Source organism: Trachemys scripta, chromosome 20 (genome assembly GCF_013100865.1).
Source record: "Trachemys scripta elegans isolate TJP31775 chromosome 20, CAS_Tse_1.0, whole genome shotgun sequence".
NCBI lineage: Eukaryota > Metazoa > Chordata > Testudines > Emydidae > Trachemys > Trachemys scripta.
The window spans coordinates 15,495,325-15,512,607 of NC_048317.1; the positions used below are offsets into that span (position 1 = coordinate 15,495,325).

The following is a 17,283-nucleotide window of genomic DNA, read 5'->3' on the forward strand; positions in this document are numbered from 1 at the left end:
GGGTATAGCAGGAGGCTGAGAATGTGGGAGGATACGGGGACAGGGAAGGTTGAGGGGGTGCAAATGACAGTGATGGGTGGGGCTCAGATGGCAGCTCCCCCAGCTTAGGGTGCTGGTGGGGAAGGAATGGGAGAAGGCAGTGTACCAGCATCACACCAACTCTTTTGAGCTGATCTTGAGTCACGGGATTTTGATGCCTGCAAGAGGAGCTGTCGTGATCTCCTCTGATCTTGCGCTTTTTAGGGCTGGGCAGAGCTCTGTTGCCACTGAACCATGCCTTCACATGTGGCCCCAGAGGAGAGAGAGGGCCTGGGGCAGAAGAAGGTGAGGGAGGGGAGTTGAGGAAGTGGTGCTGTGGGACCAGAGCAGAGAAATGGGGAGTCAGGGAAGTGGTGTCATTATGTCCCAGGCCAGGGAAAAGCCAAGAAGTGAAGGAATAGCTGGCAGTTCCCCTATCTCAGGGATGAAGACAAGGTCCGTGGAGTCTCCACCAGACCAGCCAGGGAGAGACATGCATTTCTGTGCGCTTTAAAGGTTGCCCTTTCAACCTGAACGTCTCTCCTGAACATTGGCACAGAAATAGAGAGGGGATTGATAAAGTCAAATGACAGACTGGAAAAAAAAAAAGATTTGATTAAAAAAAAAAAAAACCCTCATGGTTTTTTGGGCCAAATCTCATAATTTGAGGAGGGTCTGCCTCCTGATTTTTGATCTCTTGAGGTTGGCAATACTGCTGATCTCATCCCAGTTTTACTGCAGTGTTGCTAAGTGTCTTAGTGCAGATAGTCCTGATCTAAATGGGTGTACATGAGAGCAAAATCTGGCCCTCTTTGGTTGGCAGATTCTAAATTTGGCTGAGGGAACCCTATAGGGTTTGCAAGGTCAGTTTTGCAGTGAGGTGACCCAAGCCAGTCCTTTCCTTCCCTGTCTACTTAGAGTTCAGCAAATATTATCTGAAGGTGATTTTCCATCCCTTACCCAGCAAATCCCTCTGCGACAGCTGCTGGAGCCTGGGCTGGGGAAACAGTCGCTTGCGATCAAATCAGAAGCAAAGTGGGAACTGCTGTCACTTTGAACAGTGTACACAGAGCAGGTTGCCAGGGAGGGAGGGAGCCTGGCTGACTGAGCCCGAGTTACTCATAGAGGAGAAAAGAGAAGGTCAGTAATCGGTGATCCCATTTAAATAACAATACTTGGCTGCAGAGATCTGGAAGTAACTTGCAAAACAGCAGTGGATTAAGCCTTGAGACTCCCTTTGAGGCTGGTAAGTGAATGACTCCAAAAGAAGGGGATTGAGACCCAGAGAGGGGGATTTGACTTGCCCAAGGGTATAAAGGCAGCTAGTGATAGAACAGTGGTCGGCAACCTTTCAGAAGTGCTGTGCCGCGTCTTCATTTATTCACTCTAATTTAAGGTTCCGCGTGCCAGTAATACATGTTAATGTTTTTAGAAGGTTTCTTTCTATAAGTCTATAATATAGATCTAAACAATTGTTGTATGTAAAGTAAATACGGTTTTTAAAATGCTTAAGAAGCTTCATTTAAAATTAAATGCAAATGCAGAGCTCCCGGAGCGGTGGTCAGGACATGGGCAGTGTGCCACTGAAAATCAGCTCGGGTGCCGCCTTCGGCACACGTGCCATAGGTTGCCTACCCCTGTGATAGAACTAGGAGTCCTGGTTCACAGGCCCTTGTTTAATCACTAGCCTAGTTTGGCTAGAAACTTACTTTACTTGGTCAGAGAGCTATCGGTCTGGGCTGCTGCTGCTCAACTAGGTCCAACAATCATCTAATGAATCCATAAATAATCAAACATGGCAAAGAGAGCGGCGATTTTCTAGTCACAAAACAAACGAGCGAGCAGGAGGAGGAACTGCCCAATGCTATTCCTTGGTGAGTGCGGGGCCTTTAAAGCTATTGCTATGAGACCCCTTTGTCCTATCTCTTCTCTGCTCAGAGGTGTTACACAGCAAGACAGACAGTGCCTGGAAGCGGGCAGTAACTCTTCCAGCTCTTTATGCCAGGCACACCCAGCTGCCTTGGGGAGGTGCCAAGGGTTTCCAGGAGAAATCTCTCGCTTCTTCCTGCTTTGCAGATATAAGCGCCAGGTGGCACTTCCCAGATAGGGTCTCAGCCACACAGAGCCAGCTGTCTGGGCAGGGGTGCAGGAGGACTGGGATGGAAGGAGGTGCCACTGATGTGACAGAGAATGTTTAACCTCAGTTGCTTGGCTTTTGGTGTGGCCTCTGGACAATGACCCCCACCCCCCTCTCGGCAGCCCTACAGGGCATAGTACCTACACCTCCTTCCGGCTGGTGAACGTGGCAGCTGTTTAACATCCCGCAGCCACGCCACACATAAGATCGGGGCCCAATCCTGTGAGGTGCTGAGTCCTCTCAACTCCCACAGAGCTCGGCACCCCGGGCTCCAGGAGGGGGAGGGGGGAAGTATTCTCTCTCGGGGGAATTCTGGCAGGGGGAAATGAAATTTCCCAGAATTTGCTAGCACTGAGTGAAGGTGTCGAATACAGAGCCCCTTGGCTGGCACCAGAAGGAATCCAAACAAAAGGCCTCTCCCTGCCTATTCAGCCTGGCACATGCCTGACGCCCTGCAATTAAGAAACAGCAAGAAAACGAACAGTCACTGGTACTTGGGCTGGAAAGAATGAGATCCAGCCAGTCTGGGGGGATTTGGGTTAGGGTGGGAGGTGCAGACAGAAATTTAGGCCGGGCACAGGACAGAGCAGCAATCATGTCCCCGTTAACAAGGTGACTGAATACAGTGCTGGCCCCCTTCCCTGCCCTGTGCTAGTGTAACACTCCCAAAACAGCCCCGGGCCGAGCAGACGGAAATAACCAACTCACCCAAACTTTCCTGCTTTCAGTCAGAGCTGCCCAGGTGCTTTGATGTTACTTTTTAAGCAATTACATCAAAGGTTCTGAAGTCCTTGAATGCTGCATCGGCCGTCCAGTCAGACAGAAATATACCCGTGGGAAGTGAGCAGAGGTTCTGTCCTGGCAGGAATAAAAGTGAGCTCAGGCGTGCGAGGGAGAAGAGAGAAGGGAGGAGTCAATGATTAACCCAGGGGTTGAATCACTGCCTGGAGCAACGTGTCTGTCACACCTCTTTGGAGGAACTAAAACCACTCTGCCTTGGCCTTTCAGCAGGTGCAGTATCCAGCCACCACCCACCAAGAAGTTGTCTGACAAGCAGCCTCTAGCAGGGCGATGTGCCAGACATGGATCTGAATGTCTTTCTGCTTTCCAGATGGTGTCAGTGTGCCCTTTATTGATGGGGAAACTGAGGCACAGCAAGGCAAAGGCCCCTCGGTGGGAATTTTGTGTGTGCAAGGAGTACAGGATCAGGTCCTCAGTGACTCACCCCAATGTGGACAGGAATAGATCCAAGAGCCTGGGATAAGCTAAAGCAGTAGGCGGTTAGACTACACGATCCTTGTGGTCCCTTCTGGCCCTATGAGTCTATGAAAGCAGAACTGTGCCGGTGCACACAGCCAAACTGGAGAGGGCATATTGCTTACATATGTGTGTGTGCATGTATGTGCAGTACGCGTGTGTCCGTAGTGCACGTGTGTGAGCATATGGAGGTGCGCTGATGTGCACTTAAGTGCATGTTTGTGCCCAGCTGTTCACACTGGTGCTTGCCTGCCAGGTGCCAGCTCCCTTTACACTAGCAGCTAGTGAATTGCTCTGGTCACCGGCTTTGCTCCACAGTGGCCGTTTAAGTTCCTTAGGCTATGTCTACACTGCGCACCTTACAGCGGCGTCGCTGTGCCACTGCGGCCATGCCGTTGTAAGGTGCGCTGTGTGGCTGCTCTCTCCCGGTGGCAAAACTAAACCACCTCCAAAGGCTCCCGCTGACGAAGCGCTGTCCACACTGCGCTTTTCATCGCTCAAACGTTTGTCGTTCGGGGGGGTGTTTTTTCACACCCCTGAGCAACAAACGCTTTCGTGACGAAAGTGACAGTGTAGACAAAGCCTTAGGTTTGACCTTGCACTAAACCACGACACGACCTTGGGGAAGTATCTGGTTTATGGCCTAGACAATAAATCCAGCCACAATCAACAAATGCCAGCCCAGGAAAGAGGTTCCTCGTGTGCCATTGGCCTGTATAATCCTGTCCTAGGAGTCGCTCAGCCAGGTCCAATCTCCAGGATGCTCAAACCTCCCGGCGTGACAGCACAATGGAGAGTGCAGCACAGACCTCGGGGCCCTAGGCAACCCCCAGTGTGTTGCCATAGCAACCGTTCAGGAGCAGGGCCTGGTGGCTGCTAGCGCTGAATCTGGTCCTCACACACTTGGCTTTGCACACAGATGCCCCGCCCGGCCCTGCACGGCCATGCAGAGTCCCTGCTTAGTAGCCAAATGGCCCCTTTTGTGTGGCAAGGTGGTTGAGTGGTTAAAGCAATGGACGGCTAATCCAGTGTATAATGCATGCATGGGTGCACGCTCCACCTTCATTCTCTGTCCCCACCTGCTGGTGCGCAGACAGAGCTAGGAAAGGCCCAGTTCCCTGTTTAAAGGGAGGGTGTATGAGAACCTGTTAATAGAAGGTTCAAAGTTGGCTTTCACCATGCTTGTTCTGCTGGCCGTGGCAGGCCAGAGTTGGACCGGACTGGTTTGCAGTGCAGTGAGGCAGTGCTTTCCTCTGGGGGAAGACGGCTTGTGCACTGCAGTTTAAACCTTCATTAAAAATATTAAGTCTCTGTTTGCTTCCAGTTGCACAGAAATTCTGCAGAATTGGAACTTGGCATAATGCAATTCAGTGATGCTTGCTTGAGTTTGCAGACAGCCTGAACCAATAGCTCCAATAAAAGTGTTAACTTCCCCTATTCATCTCAATGGGGCAGTGACTGTGAAGCCTAATTATGCAAATGTAGATGTTTCACTGCTGATTAAAGTACACAAGGAAGGGGAGAGAGGAACCTAGCATTACGGCAATCCACACAATCTACTGAGTTGCATCCTATTTTGGGGTGACAAGTTGGCAGAGCTTGAGATGTTGGTAGAGCCTGGATTGTGGGTGGAGCTTGAGAGAGTACCACCCCTTTTGTTTTTTCTAGTCTGACACCCAAGACAGTGTTAAACCCAAACACTCCTACCCATCCCCTGGCTGAAACATACTTCTGGTTGGTTTACAAACCCAACCCCCTCCTTGGCATAGACCGGCTCACCAGACACCATCTATCACCTCTGCAAGGGAGAGACATATACTCTAGTCAGCTCTTTGTATTTGCAAATCCTAACCGAGCAGAGACCATATTGGGGACACTGAGGCGCTATCCCCTGTACTGTCCCCCTTGTGATTGAGGTTGTTCCTCCTGGACATCAACAGAGACCGGGGTGTACCAGTGGTGGATAAGCCCAGCCAGCTCTGTTTATCGCACCAGTAGGCTTCTGGCTCCGCAGAGTCTGTCCGTGACACGTTAATAGTCTGAAAACCTGCATCCTGGGACAAGACAGCCTAGTGGGTGGACTCACCAGCCGTACCCCTCCCCAGATCTGGACTTGGTATGCTGGCTAACCCACAGTGGGAAAGGATCCAGGAGGCTTCTTCTAGCCCCTGATGTCAAGTATGAGGGGGTAGCCGGGTTAGTCTGTATCCACAAAAACAACAAGGAGTCCGGTGGCACCTTAAAGACTAATGGATAATATGTATCTGTTAGTTTTTAAATAGCCCCTGATGGGAATTTGTCTCCATTGCAAAACCACCTTACAACTTGTAGGACAGACAGACCTGCTCATGTTAAACTCAGCACTGGAATAGCAGGGGAGGGCGGGATGTGGGTCAGGATTGAGGGGCATGGTCAGAGCTGTATGTGGGGAGCCCAGGACTGGAATAGCAGGAAGGCTGCAGGTCGGGATTGAGAGGTATTGGCAGAGTTGGAGTGGGGGCTCAGAGCTGGAATTCCTGGGGTGCTGCGGGTCAGGGTTGAAGGGCTCTGGCAGAGCTGTGGGGAGAGGGGCCCCAGAAGAGCTGTGGGTCAGGATTGAGGGACTCTGGAAGAAAGCCATGGGGGGGAAGGAGGGATGTGGGTCAGGACTGAGGGGCACTGCACAGCTGTGGGGGGCCCATGGAGGGCTGAGGGTCTGGATTAAGGGGCACTGGCAGAGCTGGGGTGGGGGTCAGGGATGGCTGTGGGACAGACTACTGGGATATGGCAGCACTGAGGGGGAAGGGGAGGTAGGGCTCTGGGTCAGGACAGCGGGGGAGCTGATGAGGGCCCGGGGGGCTGTGGGTCAGGGTTGAAGGGCTCTGGCAGATCTGTGGGGAGAGGGGCCCCAGGAGAGCTGTGGGTCAGGATGGAGGGGGAGCTGATGAGGGCCCGGGGGGCTGTGGGTCAGGACTGAGGGGCACTGGCACAGCTGTGAGGGGCCCATGGAGGGCTGAGGGTCTGGATTAAGGGGCACTTGGCTGTAGGACAGACTACTGGGATCTGGCAGAGCTGAAGGGGAGCGGTAGGCAGGGCTCTGGGTCAGGAGCGAGGGGCACTGGCAGAGCTGGGTGAGGGCCCAGGGTGCTGGGCGTTAGGCAGGGTGACCAGGTGTCCGGTTTTGGAACAGAACACCCAGTCCAAAAGGGATCCTGGCGGCTCCAATCAGCACCGCTGACCGGGCCGCTGAATGTCCGGTTCGCGTGGCACCACAGCGGGGCTGGCAGGCTCCCCGCTAGCCGCTGTGCCACGGACTACGGCTCCCGGGTCGGGAAGCAGCCAGCATGCTCCTAGCCCTAGGGACTGCCGGGGGGAAAGGGGGGGACAGCGTGCTGCCCCACCCCCCGCCCTCAGGCACAGCTCCCATTGGCTGGGTCAGGGCAGGGGAGGAACTAGCGCCACTCGAGCGCTCAGCAAGTGGCTGTTGAGGGGTCGTGTGGCACAGGCCTCTCCCGCTGGCTCGAGCTGCGGCACATGCTCTGCGGCGAACCGCGGTCGGTCGCCCCACCACTGGCACCCAGGAGCTGGAAGTGTGTGTATCCCCATCTCCGCGTGCTGGGAATGGGGCTGCACCCCCATCCCCTTCACTGCATCCCTCCCCCGTCCCATCCCATCCTGCCCCCCACACCTACCCATCCCAGTCCTGTATCCCTTACAGCGCTCTCCCACCCATCCTCTCCACCTCCCAGAGCCGCCACCCCATGTCCCTCACCCCTGCACCCCATTCACCTCCATACACTGCTGCACTCCCATTATGTCCCTATACACCCTGTGCCCCCCACATCCTCATGCACCTGTAGCCTTCTGCCTCCCGCAGCATCCCCATCCACCTCACATACCCCCCAAACCCCCACCTCTCTCCTTCACTGCCCCCTCACCCCAGCCTGCTCTCGTCCTTGGCCTCTTTCCCTCCCCATCCTCTCTCCTCCACCCCCATCTTTTCCCCTGCAGCCCACCCTCCTCCCTTCCTGGCTAGGTGATTTAGGCAGCCCCTGGAAAAGCGTATGAAAAAGTGTCTCTGTGTAGGCAAGTGTGTGCATGCATGCATTGTATGTGTGTAAGAGACTGTGTGTCTTTGTGTAGGAGGTGTGTGTATTGCTGCATGTGTATACCTGTGTGAATAAAATCTACACCCTAACTCTTTGACTTCCTGGCTCGCGCACAAAAAAACTGATGACATAAAATACGTGTGTATTCATTTCATAGCAAGTTTTTAAAAGGGAAGGGAACGCTAAAAGCAATGTATTATTTCTTAAAACGTGAATCTTGTTGACTAGTAATTGTAGAAGAGCCGACGGATCAGACATTTCTCCCCACCTTTGTCTAGCTCCATTATAAACTCTTTGTCGCAGACTCTCTCTTTTTATGTGTAGGTCCAGCACCTTCCACCCTGCAGCCCTGATCTTAGCTGGGGTCTCTCGGCACTAAACAACAATTGTAATATTAAAGAATGTGGAAGTCTATGTGTTAGTGCATGCTAGATGTCTACACATGAATACACGTGTGTATCTGCATGTAGAGGTGGGAGTCAGTTTCTACAGATTTAAGTATATAGGTACCTGGACAGGTGTGCATTTCTGTGGTTGTGCTCGATGAATTTGTATTTGGGCTTTAGGAATAGGCCTTTAATGGGCCCATTGCAGCTGTGATAATGTGTGGTCCTAATGGGGTGACCAGATGTCCCCAGTCTATAGGGACAGTCCTGATTTTGGGGGCTTTTTCTTATATAGGTACCTATTACCCCCCACCTCCTGTCCTGATTTTTCACACTTGCTATCTGGTCATCCTAGGTCCTTGTCATAACTATAAAGGGAAGGGTAACAGCTCTCCTGTGTACAGTACTATAAAATCCCTCCTGGCCAGAGACTCCAAAATCCTTTTCCCTGTAAAGAGTTAAGAAGCTCAGGTAACCTGGCTGGCATCTGACCTAAAGGACCAATAAGGGGACAAGATACTTTCAAATCTTGGGGGATGGGGGGGAAGGTTGTTGTTTGTGTTCTTTGTTTGGGAGTGTGTTCGTTCTCGGGACTGAGAGGGACCAGACATCAATCCAGGTTCTCCACATCTTTCTAAACAAGTCTCTCCTATTTCAAACTTGTAAGTAAATAGCCAGGCAAGGCGTGTTAGTTTTCCTTTGTTTTTCTCAACTTGTAAATGTACCTTTTACTAGAGTGTTTATCTTTGTTTGCTGTACTTTGAACCTAAGACTAGAGGGGAGTCCTCTGAGCTCTTTAAGTTTAATTACCCTGTAAGGTTAATTTCCATACTGATTTTACAGAGATGATTTTTACTTTTTTTCTTTAATTAAAAACCTTCTTTTTAAGAACCTGATTGATTTTTCCTTGTTTAAGATCCAAGGGGTTTGGATCTTGATTCACCAGGAGTTGGTGGGAGGAAGGAGGGGAATGGTTAATTTCTCCTTGTTTTAGATCCAAGGGGATTGGATCTGTGTTCACCAGGAGTTGGTGGGAGGAAGGAGGGGGGATGGTTAATTTCTCCCTGTTGTAGATCCAAGGGGTTTGGATCTGTATTCACCAGGGATTTGGTGAAGGTTTTTCAAGGCTTCCCAGGAAGGGAATTCATTGAAATGGTGGCAGCGGAACCAGAGCTAAGCTGGTAGTTAAGCTTAGAAGTTTTCAGGCAGGCCCCCACATTTGTACCCTAAAGTTCAAAGTGGGGATCCAGCCTTGACAGTCCTAATTCCACACATCAAATTACAATAACTTTAGTGAACATAAAACATGGAGCTGGTTATGAAAAATGGGAAGAGGGGAGAGAAAGAATCATGAAAACCTTTGTGAAATTTCATTTTTTTAAAAATTACCCTTTTTGACTATTTTGCTGCCAGCTCTAGCATCCAGTAACAAATAACACTTGATCTTAGCATAATACATCTGTCACAACAATAAACATGCCTGTTTGGGTCTTGCAGTGAAAATGAGTATGTAAGTGAGGGTGGGGGATAGCAAGTGACGGAGGGAGGGGGGATGGAGTAAACGGGGGGTGGGGCCTATGGAAGAGGCGGGGCAGGAGCAGGGCCTCAGAGAAGGTGCAGGGAAGTGGGNGGGGCCTATGGAAGAGGCGGGGCAGGAGCAGGGCCTCAGAGAAGGTGCAGGGAAGTGGGCGGGGCAAGGATGTTTGGTTTTCTGGAATTAGAAAGTTGGCAACCCTTGTGTCAGGTGAGGACCCGGGGGGCTGTGGGTCAGGACGGAGGGGGAGCTGGGGAGGGCCCGGGGGCTGTGGGTCAGGACGGAGGGGGAGCTGGGGAAGGCCCGGGGGCTGTGGGTCAGGACGGAGGAGGAGCTGGGGAGGGCCCGGGGGCTGTGGGTCAGGACGGAGGGGGAGCTGGGGAGTGCCCAGGAGTGCAGACATGCTGCAGAGCAGTGGCTGGGGAACCTGCCGTGCTGCTCTTGGCTTTAGTTGGTGCTTCTCCTCCATCCAACGCAACATTGGCTCCACACCATTCGGGAGAAGCAGGACTGGCCCAGACCCTGCTCTAGCTCCTGCCGCCCGGCCTCTCCCGGCGATCAATTGCTGTCTCGCTGACTGTGAGGGATGACAGCAGGAGCTTTGATAAATGAGCTAAAAGGTCGTCTGGATTCACCGGCGCTTTGACAAGTGCCTCTGGCTCCACTGCTGGGGGCTATTTGGTACCTTCTAGCAGCAAAACGCTTTGGTGAATCACAGCAAGGACCTGTGCGCTTCTCAGGGCAGCGGGGCAGGAGACGGGGGGACTATTTTGCCTTTCCAAAGATGCGGAAGCATGTTAAAGGGGAAGTGAAGCAGCAGAAATGTGATCACTCATTCCTGGATTTTCTGTTTACTGCCTTGCTCAAGGCACCTCCATCACCAATTGCCTCCGCTCAGCGCTGGCTACAGGCTCACCCCCCTGCACAGCGGTCAGCCGTGACACAAGGTGCAGAGCAAGGGAGACCCAGGCTTAATGTTGGCTAGCTGACTGTTGTTGCTAAACAAACCAGCAGGGGGAGCCAAAACAATGTGTTTGCATAGGTCCTACATAAACCGTGCTAATTGCTTGTTTTGTTTCTTTTAAATTTCTACACTGATGGGTCGAAAAGGTTTTATTTCTGTTTACCAACTTGAATAAAGAAGGCATTTCCCACCAGATGAGAATAATTTCAAGGTTGGTCAGATTTGGAGCCTAACCTGTATTTGAGAGATCTTTCCCAACAGACAGTACATTGGTCCCCGGCCCAGGGCCATCCAGTCTGGACCTTGTCTCCAGCAGTGACCAATGCCTGGGAGTATGGTGGAAGCTGAAAACTCTTAGTAGTGGACTTGACCAATTCTATAGGGCAGCGGTCAGGAAGCAGGGCTTGCAGAAGAGTCAGTCTCCAGGCAACCTAACGAGCATAGCTGGCCTGTAGTAGGCTGCCTAATTGGTTACACCCCCTGAGTAGTTGGAAAAGTCAGCAAACCAGCTCTTAGACTCAGCACCAGCAGCAGTTCAGTGGTTACTCAAAGCATTTGCCCCCAGCTACCCTGAGATAGTTTCTGTGCCTGCTTGCTCCAGCACTGCCTTGCCTTGCCTTGCTCCATGTAACCCAGTTTTGATTTTGGCTCTGGCCTCTGACTCCTGCTCCAGCTATGAGGTATGACTGCCCTCATCCCAGTCGTGTGACAGTAGCAAATGAAAGGTTAGTTCCTTTCCTGACCCCTGGAAGGCATCAGCTGGTACCTTGAAGCAGGAAGTCCCCCTCAGCTCTCACAATCTCAGCACAGAGGGTCAGAAAGTCATCGGGCCCCTGCTGTTGTCTTCCTCCCTCTGCAGCAGGAAGTTCCACCAGTTTGTGTGCTGCCTTGATTTCTTGTTTGTCTGTTTAAAATGTGCTGCCTTTTAAAACTGTGAGTGCTTCTGTTGTTCTCATACTGTCTGGTGGGGAAACTGCACTGGGTAGAGCTGGTCAAAATGTTCTTGACAGAATAGTTTTGCATTAGAAAATGCTGTTTCATCAGAATGGAAACATTTTGTAGGAATGTGTCTAATTTCAACAATATTTTCAATAGAAAAAACTGAACTGATAATGTCAAAATGTTTCATTTCAATAAGGTAAAAACACTTTCTTTTGACTCATTTCAAGTCATTTTGACTAATATTATAGTAAATATTAATTTAAATATATTATATTATTTGTCTTTGTAGGGTTGAAACATATGTTTTTTACTCTGTTGAACCTAAATGTTTGGATGGTTACAAATAAAAAATTTGCAGAATTTTTGTTCCACAGGAACTTTCCAGTTTTGGCTTTTTGCTCCAATTGGTAATGAAAACAAATTCCGAACTATCAGAATTTCCTGTAGAATGGAAAGTCCATTCCCTGCCCAGCTGTGTCACTGGGTGATGTGGAGTCATTCCGGAATTAGAGATCCAAACCTCGCCCATAGGGCCTGTGCTGTGTGCTCGCAAAGCCCTGCTTTCCCAACTGGTGTATCCCCAGAATGTCTGTTCATCAGTTGCTTCCAAGTAAATTCCCCTTATTGTCTTGGTGCCCGGTGGGGTATATTATTCGGATGACGCAAAGCCTGCTCACTCTATAAGTAGAGCTAATAAGGCTCAGTCCCTGGGGGCAGAAGATTCTTCTTTAATCACCACTTCAATAGAGCAGGACATTGCCTCCTTCAGGCTGTGGGGCAAGCACAAGACTTATACAATCGACTCTTTTCATTCGCAGGATGTAATTGATGTTCTCATGCTCCTCAAAATGTCCTGGAGCGAACACGTGTCCTTCCGAGTCCTTGTGAACACACTGGATCAAATCCCAAGCTGCTTCCGCTGCGGCCTCCTATGAAAGTGCTCCCGGGAGCTCGATTACCCCTTTGACCACTGGGATCAGGTGGGTGAGATTCAGAGATGAGGACATTTTTCTCCCTTCCCTAATAATGGGGCTTCCTTTATTCCCATCGTCTCTATGGCAGGGATAAAGACAGAACAGCCCGGCCAATGAGGGAGCTGGGCTGGTTAGGGAGGAGAACGACTCCAGCCCCATCCTCTTGGCTCTCCCTTCTGCTCCAAATCTGTCTCCCCAACCAAGATGTGTGCAATGCGGAAACAACCCATCCGGCTCGCTGGGTGAGAGCCACACGTTCTCGAGTCACAGGTCGGCGATGGCTCTCTGTGTCCAGCCGGGCAGGTAGGAATGAGAATCTGGGACGAGTCCGCAGGTGTCAAGCTTCGGGTGATAGTCAGGAGAGAGCCAGAATAACACCACACTCAAGGGGTCTATGGCTGGAGTTTCAATGTGTTGAGCCCCCACAGCTCGACGGAAAGCTTCACGGGAGCTGTTGGTACCCAGCACATTTGGAAATCAGGCTGGAGGTGGCTCGGGGGTGGGGGGTTTCACTGCTGGCCTGGGCTAGGAAGTGGATCCTTGAGGCTGGAGTGAATTTCACCCTCAGTTCCCCAGCCGCAAGACGGGGATGAAAAGATTCCCCTTGCTGACGGAGCTGCTGTGAGGGTCAGGCTGCTCATGGCTGTGAGGTGCAATGGGGGCCATAGGAAAGCGAACGAATACAGCGGCGGACAGACCGAGCCTGCGGGTGTTGCAGGACGCGTGCACGCCTGCTGTAGAATTTCCCCATCCCCGCAGAGGCAAGGGCTGCTCTGAGGCCTAGCTGTCAGCATCTCCTTAGGGCATCCGACCTGGGGCTGGATAGCCAAGGCCGGGTATGTCTCCCCTGCCATCAAAGGTGTGACTGCAGCATGCGCTGCCGTGCCCAAGCTAGCTTGGATTTAGCTGGCTCAAGTAACAACAGCAGGGAAGCCACAGCGGCCCCGGCAGTCTGCGATGCGGCCCATGTTGCCGCAGGTTCACCGCTCTTGTTAGTTGAGTTAGATCAAAGCTAGCTTGGGTAGGTCGACACATGCTGCCGTGACACCTGTGACTTCAGCGTCACCATCCCCTCTGCCTGCCCAGTCCCTGGGGCCCACGAACGTTCACACAAACGCTGCCTGGTGCTGCACTTTCCTTGCGGAGGTTCCGGGCGGTTAATCCCTGGCCTTGATAGCTGATCAGCCACTAAAAAAACGCCTGGTGGATCCCAACAGTTTGCAGTCTAATCCAGAACAGGTCAAGGAGACAGGGGGCTGCTTAATGAGAGCTAATTGTGTTGCATAAATCTGAATAAATACAGCCTGCAGCAAAGCCGATGCACTGGGTGGCTGTTGGCCACCCTGGGATTGGGGCCAGCCAACTGGGCTTCCACTCCTACAAGGCAGCGGGTTCATTTCTGGGCTTTCTAAGCAGGGTTGATTTCCTGTAGGCTTAGAGCGGCCTCTGCTTTACCAGGCTTCCAGGGTCACAAGGAAGGGTTTCCTGAGAAAATCCTTCTAATGAGGATATTTGAGGGTGTGGTAAAAATAGAGCTAGTGAAATGCACTGGCATCTATGGAGTCCATATGAGAGGGTCAGAGCTGTCTAGTAGACAGGGCTGTGGGGGCCAGGAACCCCATAGCTCGCACCTGCCCTGACTTCCGCCACAGTGTAATACACACATAGGGCTTCTGGTTTTCAGGGTTTATTAATTTCATTTGAGGGGGGGAGGGATTATTTTTAGCAATTTTGAAGTTCTGTGTAGATATCCAAATATTGGGGTTTTCCGGGGCTTTCTCTTTGATCCAGTATGAGAAGATTTTTATCAAGTACTTCCCAAAATTCTTGTCTAAATAAGAACTACTTTAATTATTGCTGTATAAAAATAGTGTACACTTTATTTGAAACTTTGTATCCTTGTTACTGAATCACTGGTTTTGTGTTCACTGTGTTTGTTCCTTCGTGGGCTGTAACACAATGTTGTTTCAAACAGCCCTACTGTTTGCACCCCAGCAGGGTCTACATGGACCAATTAATGTGCAACACTTTAGCGCACTTTAGAAACCACACCCCCGTAGTCTGCGTTACTGCTCTGTGTAGCTAAGCCCTTGATAGGAGCAGAGGCATTGCCTGCATAAACAAACTGCTCTGGGAAAGGGGTGAAGTCAACACAAACTGAGTCACCCCCTCCAGTGTTTCTTCTGATGTTTACCGGAGAAACACTAGCTGTTTATTTGGGGGGGGGTGACGAAGTGGGAATTTCCCCTTGTTATGTTGTATGTGAGTCTTACTGTTGACCCTATGAGAGTTTTACCATTTTGCATGAATATGGTGTGCCTCAGTTTCCCTGTGTGCTGCACCAATACCTTGGTGGTGGGAATAGGGGTGTGTGACTTCGGCTGAGACCTCTGGGACAGGTGTGCCCTTCGTAACCTGAGACCCAGGAGGGGGATGCAACCAGATGATGACCAAGTGACTCTTTGCCTGGGAAGCGAGACAAGGAAGAAGAGCAACAGGGGTGTCTGAGGTTGGGTTGCTGGAAGCTAGGGTGACCAGATGTCCCGATTTGATAGGGACAGTCCCGATTTTTGGGTCTTTTTCTTATATAGGCTCTTATTACCCCCCACCCCCTGTCCTGATTTTTCACACTTGCTGTCTGGTCACCCTACTGGAAGCTGGCAGTCTGCAGTGTGGGACTGGAAAGGGGGAGTCCAGGGTGTCTAGCCCAGCACTCCTCAAGATGGACTTGGCTGAAAGTCACTGATTTCTTTGCTAACAAGTTCTGTTCTACACTGTGTTCCTGTCGAATAATAAACCTTCTGTTTTACGGCTGGCTGAGAGTCACGTCTGACTGCGGAGTTGGGGTGCGGGGCCCTCTGGCTGCCCCAAGAGCCCCGCCCGGGCGGACTCGCTGTGGGAAGCGCACGGTGGGGCAGGGGATGCTGAATGCTCCGAGGTCAGACCCAGGAAGGTCGAAGCTGTGTAAGTTTCTTGCCCTGGAGACAGTCTGCTCCGAGAGAGGAGGCTCCCCCCAGAGTCCTGACTTGCTTCATATGGAGTAGTTCCAGAGCATCGCCTGGTGACTCCGTGACAGGGGGTGTACCAGGGATATTTGATTAGTTAAAACATGAAATCAGAAGCTCTCTGTATAAACCAGAACTGATGACTCTGTGGTCCTTTCCCTGGCTCTGCCACTGATGTGCTGTCCTGGTCAAGTTGCTTAGACTAAAACATTCCCAAAGTGGTCACTAGTTCTGGGGATCTAAGCGCCGATCCCCTGGGTTGGATTTTCAGAAGTGCTGAAGCCAATGGGAGCTGCAGCAGTTCAGCGCCTCGGGAATCAGGCCCACGCTGTCTGAGACCCGGCTCCCAAAACCTAACCCACCCCAGACAGGGGTGTGTCTCAAACACCATGAAATGGGGAACAATAGTGACACTTCCGTCATCCAAGGAGCCATAAATAATTCCCTGCAGATCCCTGCGAAGCATAAACACAAGGCAATAAATCTAGTGATGTCACAGGAACACCTGGCACTGTGACCTTTGCACCATGGAGTCTGGCTGCCGGAGTTTGGTTTCATTAATACACAATTGCAAATCATTAAATAGCTAGCACAGGACCAGCTGAGGTTGGGGGCTGGACGGTGCTTGCCACTCCCCCGGCCCATCTATGCTGGGCAGGGCAGAAATGCAAGTCTAGTGAGAACCCTGTTTGCTGGCAGGGGGCCTGATTCTGGGGTCAGTGCAGAGTAAGCTCCCTGAAGTCAATGTTAGCTCACAGTGACCAGGGAGCAGGACCCCATGTGTGGTTTGCCATGTACTCCACAGCGTCCCCTGCAGGGGGAGCCCGTTCACGCAGCTGTGCCTGCTTTTCTTTGAGACTTTAGATGAGTGAAAAGTATTTGAGTGGCAGCCCTGTCCGTCACTCAGTTCATATAACACAACTAGACCGACTGGCCGCACTTCTGGGCTGTGACTGGATCTGCATGGGAGTGCGTGTGTGACCGTCTCGGCTATTCTGTTCACCGCTTTTACAAGACTGCACTGCGTTGAGCTGAGCCGCTCTGAATCTTTCCCAGTGAACGGTGAGAAACCTTGTCTGTCCTTGTGGGCACAGGGGGGCATTGTTGGAAGGCACTGGAGGACTATCCGCACTCAAGTTGTTTAGGCTGTGTCCTCACCGCAAAGTGGGCAGGTTATCAGCCTGATGTAAGTGGCACCTGAATTCTAACTCACCGCCTGCTGTGTCAGCTAGGGAAGGGAAGGGAAGGGAAAGGAAGGGAGAGCGATATCTCAGTTTCCAGCCACAAGGGATTAAGCAAAGTTTTCTAAAAAGCTAGACCAAATTGTTTCAAATCTGTCCGAGGTCCCTCTTCTCTGAACCATTATCTGCTCCTTAGCTGCCCCGTCAGCCAAGCTGCTATCCCCCGAGGCAATCTGTTCTTCCAGCTCACCATTACACAAGGGCTTGTAAAAGACTGGTCAGAACACCCAGGGCATTGGCTGGGCTCCTCTTAGTGCAGAGTAGTTCCACTCCAAACAAATACATGCAGGAAGTGCTGGTATGATGACAATAGGTAACCAATCTTTGCTGCTCCCTCTCCCCTTAGGTTGGCAGCCTCATTTCTGGCTCTCTAGTCTCAATGGGCCAAATTCAACCCAGCTGTAACTTCACTGACATCACTGGATTTACCCCAGGGATTGGCCTGGGGTTCCTCACGTAGAAACGCCTTTGTTTCCTGGCTCCAAACAGACATGGTCGCAGCCCAGGAAACTGGGCAAAGGTTTAAACACAGCGCCTGTGAGAAAAGGCCCCAGCAGAGACTCCATTTCAACTCCAGCCTTTTATATCCCTTACCGCTGATTTCCCAGCCCCATGCCAGCCCAAACCCCTTGCTTCATGGCGCAGCCTAATACTGCTCACTCCTAGGAGGTGTGAAGGCTTCGCTATGGGAAGCGGTCACAGCTTTTCTTACTATTCAAACCTCCTCCACCAAACAC

General features: G+C 51.4%; 1 long non-coding RNA gene across 3 annotated transcripts in view; it reads right to left on the reverse strand.

Moving 5' to 3' along the window:
- Window positions 1–17,283, reverse strand: part of LOC117868286 — a 54,970-nt gene that overhangs the window by 13,268 nt on the left and 24,419 nt on the right. The window contains exon 1 of one of the 3 annotated variants that reach the window (XR_004643598.1): window positions 2,864–3,023. The exons of 1 other annotated variant lie outside the window; for it this stretch is intronic. This is a non-coding gene — a long non-coding RNA (uncharacterized LOC117868286). Of the gene's footprint in view, window positions 1–978; window positions 1,110–2,863; window positions 3,024–17,283 lie in introns of those variants that run through there. One more of the 3 variants, XR_004643600.1, reaches the window with a different exon arrangement.